At 45.6% G+C, this 13,914-nt stretch overlaps 1 protein-coding gene across 2 annotated transcripts in view; it reads right to left on the bottom strand.

The window, feature by feature from the left end:
* Positions 1 to 13,914, bottom strand: part of ESRRG (estrogen related receptor gamma) — a 432,435-nt gene that overhangs the window by 379,807 nt on the left and 38,714 nt on the right. The window contains exon 1 of one of the 2 annotated variants that reach the window (XM_070401095.1): positions 2,721 to 2,739. The exons of the other annotated variant lie outside the window; for it this stretch is intronic. The gene's annotated coding sequence lies outside the window, so the exon portion shown is untranslated. Of the gene's footprint in view, positions 1 to 2,720; positions 2,740 to 13,914 lie in introns of those variants that run through there. 2 annotated transcript variants of the gene reach the window in all.

Raw genomic sequence — 13,914 nt, 5'->3', positions numbered from 1 at the left:
TGTGACTGGCCTCACATTCCAGCCGTCAAATGCCTTCCCACTCTCCATGGATATCTCAGAAAGTTGTTGAGTTTTGCTTTCTATCCCCACAAGGGTGAAATACGACCATTGCCTAAGTCAGGAGATGACGGGGTAATGGCCCATCCTCATTGTCATCCCTGGAGGAATATTTACATAAGCCGGAAGAGGTCTGAGAGTTTATTGGTTAAGGGGAAAATAAGCAGGCCATGAAATAATTATTTTTCATTGCGCCCTGCCAAAGCCATTCGGCCAAAGGCTAAATTGAGCTGCTATTGTGATTATTTGAACTGTGGAGCCAAAAGTCTTTGCTGCACAGCACCCCAGCTGTCCTAAATTTTGTTGATGGCTAGTGCTCATTCTGGCTCAGACCCTGCCAAAAAAATGGTCCCTGGAATAGGCGGGGGGAAGAATTGCTTTATCCAGACCCACATCAATTACAGATTTAGGGTCGTTCGGAGAATGTGATGATTAACAAATCACTTCCTGAAACTGTAAGGACAAGACTCCCATATGCAAATGGCAGGCCACTCGTATGCACACACTGAGGTGAGGAAATGATCGCAAAGACTTCCCAAATGTACTGATGGTTGTTTCTTTTAATGCTGATTGTACTTTGCTGCAAATGACTTCTTCCCCCAAGGCCCTCACCACGGGGCGGCTGTGGCAGCGCTGGCTTAATGGGGGCATCGACCCCGGGTTTGCCTGGCACCTTGACAGGCGTGTCTGGTGACTGCAGGAGTCCATGACCCAGAAAGGGGACTGCGGAAGCCACATAGACTGTTCAGAGTGGCACCCCAGGGTCCAGAGCAATCCCTTCCCATGGCAGGCACTCAACAGGTACGTGTTAGAAGAAGGAAGAAAAGGAGGCAGGCCGATAGCTCAGTGGGACGAGGGTGTTAAGTTTGTCGCACCTTTAAATACATATTCCCTTTGTGTGTTAGGATGGACACATTTTGGAATACTAACCTAGGTTGGAGACACAGAAAACTCCCAAATCAGTTCTCTTTTAACAAACCACGACTTCCTTCTTCTTTGGCTAAGATCCATTCCCAATGGGGAAGAGAAGCAAAGGCAATATTCAATCCAATGCATCATTCTAGCAAAATGCACACTAGGATTGCCTCTAAAGAATCTCCTAATTGTCCTGCCATTTACCTCTCAATATATTTAAAGAAATGGAATCAGCTGTGATTGCATATTAATTCCATGTAGACCAGTAAGGTCAATCTGGAGGGTACAGGGGAGGAGGGTGCATGAGCAGCTCTGGGGATCACTCCTGCCGCCCGCACCCAAGTGGTGCCCAGGAGGAGTTGCCCAGAGCCTCAGTAACTCCCACTTCTGTTAGGACATGTCTAGCCTTAAAAATAAAAGGCCAACTTGGAATAATTGTGGCCAAAAATTAATATATTTTTAAAAATCCTAAATAATATCCGTCTAGGGCATTTGGTTCTAACTTCAGGGGTAAATCAATATTATCTGTGGGAAAAGTATATGCACAAGAAAGTGAACTCCACTGTTTGTGGTCAAGGCCAGTGAGAAAGCAAAGAATGTCCAAAGCTCATTGAAAACTCCCTTTCAGTCAGTTTTTCAAGTGCTAATGCTTTCCTACCACCTGCTAAGGATGTTCACCAGTAAGATGGTGGCCTCTACAAGCTTGACCAAAGGTTCCCATTCAGAAACCCAAAATCAGGGCATTTGATGGGGAAATAAGAGAAAACAACTAAAGTCACATGTCCTGAAAAATATTAGATGAATGTTCTTTATGCTAATCATTTTTAATGCACACCTGGGGAGACATTTTTATTGATTTTTAGTGAGAGAGAGAGAGACAGAGAGAGAGAGAAACATTAATGTGAGAGAGAAACATCTATCAGTTGCTGACCCTATGAGCCCCTACCCTGGATTGAACCCACAACTTCAGTATGTGCCCTGACTGGGTATGGAACCCACAAATTTTTGGTGTATGGGATAATACTCCAACCAACTGAGCCACCCAGCCAGGGCTATACTGATCACCTGTAAGAGAGAGGACCGTACGTACCCAAGTCTTCAGCAAGCCCCATCCTAGAAAACCACTAATACAATGTTATTTGGTTACAGAACTGTTAAACTCATAGCCATGGCAGATCATTTTCATTCTGATTTTCTATTCTCCTTTCACATATTGTTCCTACCTGGAATAATACATGGCCTAAGATGAGAGGAGAAACTGCTGAAAGAGGAAAATTCCTGCTAAATGATAAAAAGCGACACTCCAGCCCAGAGCAACCTTTGCCTCCCACCCCCCCGTGGTCAGCTGTGCATGGCGACCAAGCACCTGCCTTCCATTCCCGACCTCTCCTCTCTTCGTGGCCTGCTGAGCCCCATGGGACTTGGAGCAACTCATGACTCAATTCCCACCTGAGTTGGAGGCATGAACAGAGCCCTGACCTCTGGCCGGTGAGATAGCCACCCCTGTACCTGCTGACTAGACCCCCTCCCGGATTCAGCCCAAGGGCCCAAGGAAGTGATAGAACACCCTCCCCTTTAAAGCCAAGAAGGAGATGCCAAAATGCTTCGTTTCCAGGAAATGCAGCAGAGAATGAGAACCAAATCGGCCCCTCTTATTGGAAGAACTTGCAAATGGCAAGAGTGTTAAAGACATTATTCCATGCAAATGAAAGCGTCTGTAAAATACCCAGTCATGTAAGGCTACTCACTTCTTCCCAGAGTGATGGGTTCAGGGAAGACCAGGCTCCAATGGAGAGGTGATTAAACAGCACTTCTGCCCCAAGTTTGGCCGAAATGGTGCGATGTTTTACATGTGCTAACACATGTGACTATCCACTTGGGGGGCGGTCTGATTTGGAGTGCTATTAATGTGTAGCCTTTTCTAGCAAATCTGCCTAAGGGATTAGTAACCCCCCAAAAGTTCAGTTGAATATTAACTGCATTAACTTTGCTGGCTGCAACGTCCCGCTACCCACAAACAGCCTACGGTGCCTGAGGGATGACTTGCTTAACCCAAAACATTCCACGCAGAGCCCCACTGCTGGGAAATCATTCTGGTAAAGGGGGAGCCCTTCCTGCCAACCCTGGCTGAGACTCCCCCAAAAAGAGCCCAGTCGAGGGTATTCGTGGCTTTACTCCATTGCCACAATTTCTCTGACCAGGAAACACCCTTTACTTTTCTAGATTTACTCTTAACCAAGTCCCCCAAGATGATTGGAAAAGATGTGTCCTATAAGTTAAGACGTTCAAATGATCTATGTAAATTACAACTAGCAGTTACTCACCACCAAGGTCACATGTGTATCCCATTCCCAGAACATGTTGTCCCCAAGATCAACTTCCTATTGACTATAATAATTCTGGAAAAAATCAGAGAACAATTTTATTACTATTCCAGTAACCCCCTCAAAAGAGCGAATAAACCTTGAACCCATATGATAAACAGAAGAAAGGGGGAACAATTTTCTGCCCAAGGACAGCACAATCTAGAGGAGATGAGCTCCCCTAAGCCCCCGAGAGACCTCCCTCTCTCCTACTCTAGTTCTTCGTTATATGCATTCATTAGCCCTTCCAAGCTACCCTTACGAAGGGAGTCAGTGTAATGAGAAATCAAGTTAAATCTTAGGGCTTGCAACATTTTTTTTCTCATAATGCTGTACACTTAATTGTTCCTGCCAGTTAGCAACCCAATTATGTTGTCCAGAAATGGAGACAAACAGTACATTTTAGTATTTAAACAGGAACAGAAACTATAAGCAGAGAGCTGCAAACCACACCATTACGCTGGAATTGAAGCTGTATGTGAGAAGAAAAAGTTTCACTTCCACCAATCACCAACCCACCCTGCAAAAAAAAAAGCTACCCACATATCAGAAAGGAGGTAGAACAGAGGAGGCAGCGCTTGGTTTCCTACTTGGAGATGAGATTTTGTCGAAACCCAGACATAAAAATATAACCTGATAAGGCAGACAGATAACAATATGGTACAACACCCTCTCAAGATGATTAACTGGAGTGACTTAACCAGGAAATTGAACAGGCTCCTTGGCAACTGGTTGTATCTTCAAAATTCACTCAACAGGGACGTTCAGGTAAGAGAAGGCACCAAACTGCTCCCAAACCGACCGACTTAACAACAGATCCTGCCCGTTGTCATGAAGTTAATTTTCTAATTCATTGCCCAACACATTCTATAAAGTTCAAGACCATGACTGGGCTTTTTGTCCATTCAATTTTTCTCTCTGGAGCACTCGGCTAGACCACACTTGGCTTTAACTACTGCCAGACCAATTCATTAAGAAAAAAGGGGATGGTCTTGAGCCAGAATATTTATACACTTGACTCAGAAACAATCTATTCTAAGGGACATTTTCCCAAGCTAAATGCACTACAGGGCTTTCCTATTCATAAAATTCATTCGCTGGTCTGCAAGTCCCTTAAGTGAGGAGAGAGAGAAAGAGAGAGAGTCAGATACAACAAAGGAAAATTCACACTGCCCCACAAGAGAGAAAATGCCCAAGGCACGGCATGGGTTTAGGCTGCTTAGAAAGCAATGAAACTTCTCTTTCTTCCAGTCACTCTGATTACACAACTAATATTTACTCAGCTTAGGCCTCCTTGTAACCCAAGGGAGAGGCATTACCCAAGCAAAGAAGAGAGAACAACCAATACTCAGTATCCTTGCCACACCAGCTCCAGCCCCCAGATTCCACCCTTTATTTAGGATGCTGCTTAGGCTGTTGTTGGTCAAGGCGCAGTACCCCACAAAGACACACGTGCACATGCACATGTACGCACTATGCACACACAAGGACCCTACATGGCTTCATATCTACATGTGTGTTATCCGGGTGACCAGAGTACAGGTCTTCTCCTTCCCCTCCCTCTTCTCCATGGCCACAGACAGCACCCCTTTTCCCAATCAGACTTCTCACACACATGCCACAAATCACAAGCAGGACCTCACACTGAGCTATACAGAGGATAAACAGGTCCAGAGATCTGAGTTCTGCTGCTAAACTAAGCTGTGTGATCTTGGGCAAACTGCTTAGCCTTTCTGACCCTTAGCTTCACCATTTACAAAAGGAAGGGTTAGACTAGCTGGTCTCTGAGCTACCTTCCAGTTCTAAGATCTTCCTTTTGTTTTCTGTGCTCACTGAAGCTCAATGGACTAGAGGAGTTTGGCTGAATATTCATCAAAGATACTCCAGAGGTGGGGCTGTCCAATATGGCAGCCACCACCCATATGCACCTATTGGACTCTGAAATGTGACTAGTCCAGATTTCAAAGGCTTAGCGTCCAAAAAATGCAAAATAGCTCATTAATAACTATTATATTGGTTACATATCAAAATAGTAATATTTAGGCTATATTGTGTTATATAAAATGCATTATTAAAATTAAATTTACCTATTTCTTTTCACTTTTTTAAGTGGCTATTAGAACATGAATTAAAAACCTGACTCACATTATATTTCTGTTGGACAGCAATGTTGTCTCTACAGGAGAGTTAGGCATGGAGGCCAAATTGGGTCCACGGCCTATTTTTATATACTCTTAAAGGCAAAAAGCGTTTTTACATTTTCAAAGGGTTCTTTTATAAAAAGAGAGAGACTGTGTGTACAGAGACCACGTGTGGCCAGCAAAGGCTAAACTACTTACCATCTTGCCCTCTGTAGGGAAATGTCTGCAGACCCTCCCTTGTGCCTCTTTGCAGGATGTGGGTGCCAGAGTCTTATCCAGTCTTGAATGAAGGGCTAGAAAAATTAGGCTTGGCGAAATTCCCCCACCCATCTCCATAATCCTGCCATTGTCCTAAATGCCAGTGGAGAGGATACGAGGAGAATTCCCGAAGGAGAGGAAGGGATAGTGCAGTTCAGTGCTGATTTCCCCAGGCGAACCACAGCAGCAAAGACTGCATAAACTACTAGCTCACTAATTCCAGTTGCCCTCATAGGAGAACAAGAAGAGCCCAGCCGGTGTGGCTCAGTGGTTGAGCATCAACCTATGAACTAGGAGGTCATGGTTCAATTCCTGGTCAGGGCACATGCCTGGGTTGTGGGCTCGATCCCCGTGTGGGGCATGCAGGAGGCAGCTGATCAATGATTCTCTGGTCATTGATATTTCTCTCTTTCTCTCCCTCTCCATTCCTCTCTGAAATCAATAAAAATATATTATTAAAAAAGAGAAAGAGAACAAGAAGAAACTTAGCTTGGAGGGACATATGACAACTTTAACCAAAAATTGTAGCTTGGGGTAGGGGGGACACATTTAGTATGACCAACTATGTGCCCAGAACTGAAGGGCTCCCAAATTTTGGATTTTTCCACATGCCACAGTGCAAAAATAGGACAGTCCTGGGAAGACCAGGAGGCGTTGGTCACTTTAAATCTGAACAGTAGAAACTGTGCTGCTATGGTACATAAAGGATGCAATGCTAATCACATTTTTTTCCAATAGGAAATTTGCCTTCTTTAATAAAGCTGCATGTTGAATTTGTGCCCTTTCTACTTTTATTACCTTATAGTTATTGGAAATTAAATTTTCAGTAAGTTCTGCATTGACCATTCAGTTCTTTCATTTTGTGATCTTGGATCAACTTCAAACCCAGAGAAGTTGTATATCCCTTAACTGCTCGGGGCCCCACTTTTTCTTCTATCAGCTATCCCGAGTAGTCAGTGCATTCTTTCAGGGACTTCTGTTTGAGGACCAACACGGACTACAAGAACCTGGAGGGGTGCCAAGCTGGTGTGGCTCAGTGACTGAGCTTCAACCTATGAACCAGGAGGTCACGTTTGATTCCCCCTCAGGCACATACCCGGATTGAGGGCTCAATTCCCAGTAGGGGCATGCCGGAGGCAGCTCATCAATGACTTTCTCTCATAATTGATGTTTCTATCTCTCTCTCCCTCTTTCTTCTTCTCTGAAATCAATAAAAAAATTTTTTTAAAAAAGAAGAAGAAGAACCTGGAGAGAAATGAGGAGTCTCAACTAACGATTCCTGCTCAATCTGGGATGACTTGGACAAACTCTCAATAGGATGGATTTTGAGAACGTGTTAAAACTGTTCAACTCTAGAATTGCTAGAACTGGAGACAAAATAGAACCCAACAAGACCCAATTTCCCAAGAAAAGGGTATGTCGGTGACACTTCAAGCCCAGAGCAGTTGTATGTCCCATGTACCTGAACCCACATGGTGACATTTGGTTGTCATTTGTTTCCATTATTTGGGAGGTGATTGTTTTGAAAACCAGGGATGAAATGATTGCACATGTCACTTTCACAAACAACAAGACTTTGGAATGGAATTGCCCTTTTCCCAGAGGCAGGGAGATCCCCCCCCTCCCCAATTTGGGAGGAGATGGTGTCCTCCTTCGCATATTCAATGCACACTCTCTCACTCTCTCTCACACTCTTCATCCAGGGATGCTCTATTGTGCAATAATTGGTCCCCACTGTCACATGCACAATTGGGCTGCTCTGATGTAAGAGTAAAACCTCTTAACAGCTATCACCACAGCTAGCCTGAGGCTCAGACGGCCCCCTGTGGCCACCTGCCTGCAGCAACCCATGACTAAGGCACACGGGAGGGAGGGGCGCATCTATAATCCTTTATTTTTATTAGAAACACACCCACAAAACCTCATTAGTGATGGCTGAGTGTTGTGTCAAGTCCCCAGTGAGGACTCTGCCCGGTACAGCCTGTTGAGGAAGGGAAGTGGCCAAGGCTCAGGACAGAGAGGAGGCTGGGAAGGCAAGAACTCCTGCTGGTCCGAGCCCCTCCCCATGGAGGCAGCTGGCCTCCTCCCTGCAGGCCTGTCCCTTGGCCCAGACATTACCCACTCTAACCCCCAAGTCCTGGGGCCATTCGTCACCACCTGAGCTACCCACAGGGTCTTCCCAGCCCTCTGAGCTCAGCCTGGGCTGGGGACAGCTTGGATGGCGCCAGAATACTGAAGACATTCCGCAGCTCCCACATGACTGAAATTCTCCCTTTTCAACTCAGAATCCCTTTCATGTCAAAGTCAAACTTTGGGTTTCTTTTTCTTATTATTGTTTCGACACACGCCTTTTTGAAATTTCTTTGTTCCCCTTGGTCTGTGGCAAACTCTGCAGCTCCCTGACTCTGAAGTTCAAATCAGCCTGGGGGGGGACTTTCCCCCCCATTCAGCGGAGTCTTATGAACCATGGGATCTGGCACTCGGAAGTAAGTGGCATGCTGGCCACCGAACAATGACACACATTGTTCTGTCCTCCGGGGTATTGACACTTGAACCACAGGGACCTGGAATCGCTGCTTCCCCTGAGACAAAAGCCAACTTTCTCCCATGAAACCTTTTTAATACAGACCCACAGAGGTGGGGGGAAGCCAGAGGCATGCGAGCAAGGTGAGTGGGCCTCAGCACAGGCTTCCTCCTCCAGGGGGTGCTCACAGCTGGGCGCAGACAAGCAGGAAGCAGGCTGCAGGGTGCACTGTGTCACAGGCATGCTCCCCACAATTCTTTTAACAACAAGGAGCCGTCATTGTCTAGCAAATCAGAATGGGATATTGCACCACAAATTAGAGGGTCCAGAATGAGGATTTTCTGTGTCATCTGGAAAACACCACCTTCTGCCCAGTCGGCATGGCTCACTGATTGAGCATCTACCAATGAACCAGAAGGTCATGGTTCAATTCCCAGTCGGGGCACATGCCCGGGTTGTGGGCTCCATCCCCAGTGTGGGGCATACAGGAGGAAGCCAATCAATGATTCTCTCTCATCACTGATGTTTCTCTCTCTCTCTCTCTCTCTCTCTCTCTCTCTCTCTCTCTCTCTCTCTCCATCTCCCTCTCCCTTTCTCTCTGAAATCAATAGGAATATAAAAATAAATAAATAAATAGAAATAAAGACCCAGGATTCGCTCCCATATAGGCCCCCTTCACAGCTGTGCCTCTGGCCCAAGGCTGGGTCCCATTCAGAAGAGGGTCATAGGTGATAAGAAACATCACGAGCAGGCCCCTACCTTGCTTTTGTCTTGCTCCCCACTGTCACCCTGCAGCTGTGAGCTACGAGCACCCTTTCTTGGGATCCCAGCTGGAAAACAGACCACCAGAGAAGCAGCTCTGCTCCCAGGTCCAAGGAAGCCCTTCTGCTGCCTGCCTGGGCCACAGGCTGAGCTGCCTCTGTAGACCTGGGTATTGACCAATGTCTCAGGGAGCCCGACTCCCTCATGACAAATATTGTGTTTCCCTTTTATGTCCGGTCTCCTGAGATTCCCCCTAATATCCAGATAGGGGAGAGGTTTCACATCCCTCCCCCTCCGCCTTCGTAAAGACTATTTTCACTGCTCCAAAGGTTTATATGTCTTCTGCTGTCACTAAATCTGCTGCAGGTTTCCTTTCAAAGCACACACAGGCTTCGCCCTATCGATCGGTCCTCGGTGCCCCAAACTTCTGATGAGCTCTCAAATTGTTTGTACGAGGGTATGTTCCGTTCTCCCACCACTCATGGAAGTGGTTGCGATTTGGAGGCTGTTTTCCTAACATAGTTTCAATGCCTCCTGGATGGTACTGTTTTGTAACCAGTCAAGGAGTGATCGACATGACTCCATCCACTCTGTTTTAATCTTTGTAGGCTAGGTACCATGGAAGCATGTGGAAATAAAGATAAACACACACAAGCATGAGAGGAAGATGAAGGAGGGGGGAGGGGGAGGGGGGGGGGAGAGAGAAAAGAAGAAGATGGAGGAGGAGGAGGAGGAAGGGGAGGAGGAGGCGGAGGAGGAAGAGGAGGAGGAGGAGGAGGAGGAAGAAAAGAGAAGGCAAGAACTATGAGCTTCATTCTAATGTGGCAATATTTCCCAGAGCATACTTAATCGCCCTCATGTTTTTGGCCTCTGTTTCATAAGAATGGTGACACTATATATTTTTTTAAAATTTCGGACTGGTAATCTTTCAAAATGGGTCATATGAGACTTCCGGTCAAGATGGTGGTGTAGGAAAAAACTGGGTCATACAGGCGGCCAAGGAATCGATTTTTGGACAAGACGTGGATAGAAAGTCACACGGTTAGTGAGCTCCAGGTATGCCTCTTCAGCAGTGTGGAGAAGAAAGTTCTTCATCGCTGCTTGTCTGCCATCCACAGTCCAATGGAGAAGGAAGCCAAGAGGTACCTAGCCTCCTGACAAGTCTAACACAGAGAAGCAAACGGCCCTTTTCTTCCTTCCATCTGCCCTGGACTTGGAATTGTCTGCTACTGTTCACATCTTCTATTTTGCTACTTTGGGATTTAATGCTACTGTAAAGTTGGTGCTTTAGTTAAATGTTTAAGGCAATACGTTAGAAATTTTTAAAAAATTTTAATGATGAATTTTAATTTGGGAATATTTCAGGATTTTTTTTATCAACAATTAAACTTTTCCTGTCCTGTGAAATATCTTCAGGATTCTAATACATATTTAAGCTTCAAAACAAACAAACAAAAACACCCTGAGATGGTTTGGTTTGATTATGCAGAAATGGTGAATTAGGAAGCTTGGGGAATTTGTCCAAGATAACACTCTACCAGCAGGCATTTGGGTTGAGATTCAAACCATCCTAATTTGACTCCAAACCCTACTCCCTCTACCTCTGCTAGGTACACAGGGGCACTCAATAGATGCTGTTGGCTCTACTCCACTCAACCCACAGAGAGGCTCTTATAAATCTGCTAGGCTTGAAGGAAAGACAATGCCAGATCAATGACTTCAACATGGACCATGCTGAGTTTTATTTGTAGCTTCCGGCAAAACACTGCATTGCTCTATAGCAGTGGTTCTCAACCTTCCTCACGCCTGACCCTTTAATACAGTTCCACATGTTGTGGTGACCGCCAACCATAAAATTATTTTCGTTGCTACTTCATAACTGTACTTTTGCTACTGTTATGAATTGTAATGTAAATATCTGATATGCAGGATGTATTTTCATTGTTACAAATTGAACATAATTAAAGCATAGTGATTAATCACAAAAACAATATGTAACATGTGTTTTCCGATGGTCTTAGGCGGCCCCTGTGAAAGGGTCGTTCGACCCCCAAAGGGGTCGTGAACCACAGGTTGAGAACCGCTGCTCTATAGCATTTCCAGTTACTCTCTTCCACTAGGGCACCCTCCACAGTAAAGGAGCCTCCTCTGTAAGCTCATGTCCTTCCCTTCACGCTCTGTCTGGTGGGTGCTCAGTAAAAGCATTAAAAATATTCTCGTTTTTATCAAAAAAAAAAAAAAGAAAGAAATCACAGAGACCCAGGATCTCTAGTTGAGAGGCTCCATCACCAGAAACACTGAAAAAAGAACAGAGCTGACACCACAGTTGGTGAAAGTAACAGCTTACAAGCCATGCCAAGAGCCCTTTTCCCTCATCTAATCCCCCCATCACTCTTCTGACACAAGACAGCAAAGTCATTAAATTCTTTAAACATCCATTGCAAGTCGGTATAAATGTAGTGCATTTTAAGAGCTGAAAGAATGTCTATAGACACACTCACACACGAAAGCTCACATACACCCATATGTAACCCTCTACATAATTGTTAAAGGAATAGGCTCAGGAGAGACTAAAATAGTCATTTCATCTCATTGATCCCATGTGTGACAGTCAAGAATCTAGCTAAGTCCAGCTTAGATTTGAGAACCCAGTTTTCCATCTTTGGATTCTCCGGAAAAGTCAGTTTCCACAACAAGCCCTGTCTATAGAGTCTTTGTTTATTGTTTCTACTTTGCTTGCTCCTTGGAACAGTAAGTGGTCAACGGGCATCTGACTGTCACCCAAGCAGCTGGCAGACTCAAGTGTCACAGCTAAAGCCCACACCTGCTGAGTTCCCCACAGAATCTCCACTTTAATTAGAATGAGATATTGGTCTGGGAGGATGTGTTCTAATTTTACTTCTTATTTTAAAGCTTGCGTTGGCATGCAATGGCCTTTTTACATGCTTTTGCAAGGAATACTGATGCTTGCCCTAAGAAAGCCTAGGATTATATTCAAAGCAATGCACCCAGTGGGTTGTTAATTGACGTTTCAGGACCTGCAATCAATGGGTCCCGGGGTACAGCTCTGCCATTCGACCAGGATGCCATCACCATTCAATGCTCCCCAGTAGCATTCCAGTTGCAAGAAGCCGTCCCTTCACTAACCAGGTGGGCTCATTCTCACCCAGTTATGTATTTCCGCTTTGATGAAATGTAGAATCACGTATATTATGGGTGGCTCTCTCTATTTGTTTTCCATGAATCATTCAGCTATACAGTATGCTGAATGACACATAAATATAGAAATTATGGAAATAGAAAAAGCCTTTTATCCAGTGCAGATCCGGAGTTGCTAAAATGAGTGGCTGAAATTTCTCTCTAGGGTTTCATTTAAAATCTAACCTTGTCCCAAATAACAAGTGACCACCAATTTCTTTGACTCCCAAGAAGGGAGAACTCTGCCATGCGACGCAGGCAGGAGAGTTCACAGATGGGCTGGAGGCGTTCACCCCGGAAGGCAGGAAAGAAAGAATTCCCACACGTGCATGCACCTACAGACAGACACACAAGTGAACATGCACACACAAGTGAACACATGCACGCATGCAAGTACACATACAAATGAACAAATGCACACATGGGGCACACACACATGAATGCACATGGGTGAACATTTACACATGTGAACACCCATGTGAACACACAGGCGCACATGCATGAACACACTTGCACACACAGGCACACTGTTGGCATCCAGCAGGAGTAAATAATACACAAACAGGGGGACTCGCCACCCCCAGGCCCATGCCACCACAGGCCACCACAGGCCCATGCTAAAAGGCACACATACAGTATTGGTGCAGGTGTTGGTAAACAAGTAAGTTTAGAGATGTTTCTAATTATAAGCTGTCACAGCTAAAATTAGAAATCCAATCTGTTCTTTTTTTTTTTAACTGTCCAAAGGGGCTTATTTAAATGAGAGCAGCCAGAAGGCCTTGACTTGGCAGGAGCGACGGCTATGACAGCCGGGAGGTGTGGTTCACCAGCTTTCCCTCTGCACCATGAGGTGTGCATCCCATTCCGAGCGGGAAAAGCCCCGCCTTCATCCACTGCAACGGAAGGGTACCACCTTCTCTAGGCAGGATGTCCATCAGCCCGTTACTCTGCGCCTGACTGCTCCCCTGCCATCCTCAAAAGTGCACTCCCCCCGGCTGGCATGCCTCAGTGCTTGAGTGTTGACCTATGAACCAGAAGGTCACAGTTTGATGCCCGGTCAGGGCACATACCCGGGTTGTGGGCTCAATCCCAGTGTGGGGAGTGCAGGAGGCAGCGGATCAATGATTCTCTCTCATCATTGATGTTTCTCTCTCTCTCTCCTTCTCCCTTCCTCCCTGAAATCAATAAAAATGTACACTCTCATAAATTCCCATTCCTTCTTTGGCTCCCAGTTCCAATTTAATTCCAAACATTAAGGATATCTTGGCATACACACACACACACACACACACACACACACACACACAGTCCACTCCTCCACAATAATCTGTGTGGTAGTGCTGAAGCCCCAACAGCTACTAAGAAACTCAGCACAGAAGACACACTCCACGCATCTCCGGGGAAGTCACACACCTTCTAGTTCGCACACAGCGGCGTGAGCAGCCCTCACCGACTGTGGCTCACTCAGGCCTCCGAGATGCTTTCCATAAATGGAAAGAAGGAAGCGGGGTTCGGTTACCCCAACCATAGAAAACCACCGGGCTCCACTTGAAGAGTTTTCAAAACCTATCAATAATAAATGAAGAGCGCACGGCTTAGCTCCAGTTAACCAAAGGCCTCCGTCATCCTTCCTGAAATAAAGCCCATCACTGCTGACCCTTGGTAGTCGTACCACAGCCAAAAAAGAGTCTTGTGA

This window comes from Myotis yumanensis, unplaced genomic scaffold (genome assembly GCF_028538775.1).
Source record: "Myotis yumanensis isolate MYYU_CA2020_CCGP unplaced genomic scaffold, mMyoYum1.0.hap1 SCAF_22, whole genome shotgun sequence".
Lineage (NCBI taxonomy): Eukaryota > Metazoa > Chordata > Mammalia > Chiroptera > Vespertilionidae > Myotis > Myotis yumanensis.
This window is presented reverse-complemented; position numbering and strand designations above follow the sequence as displayed.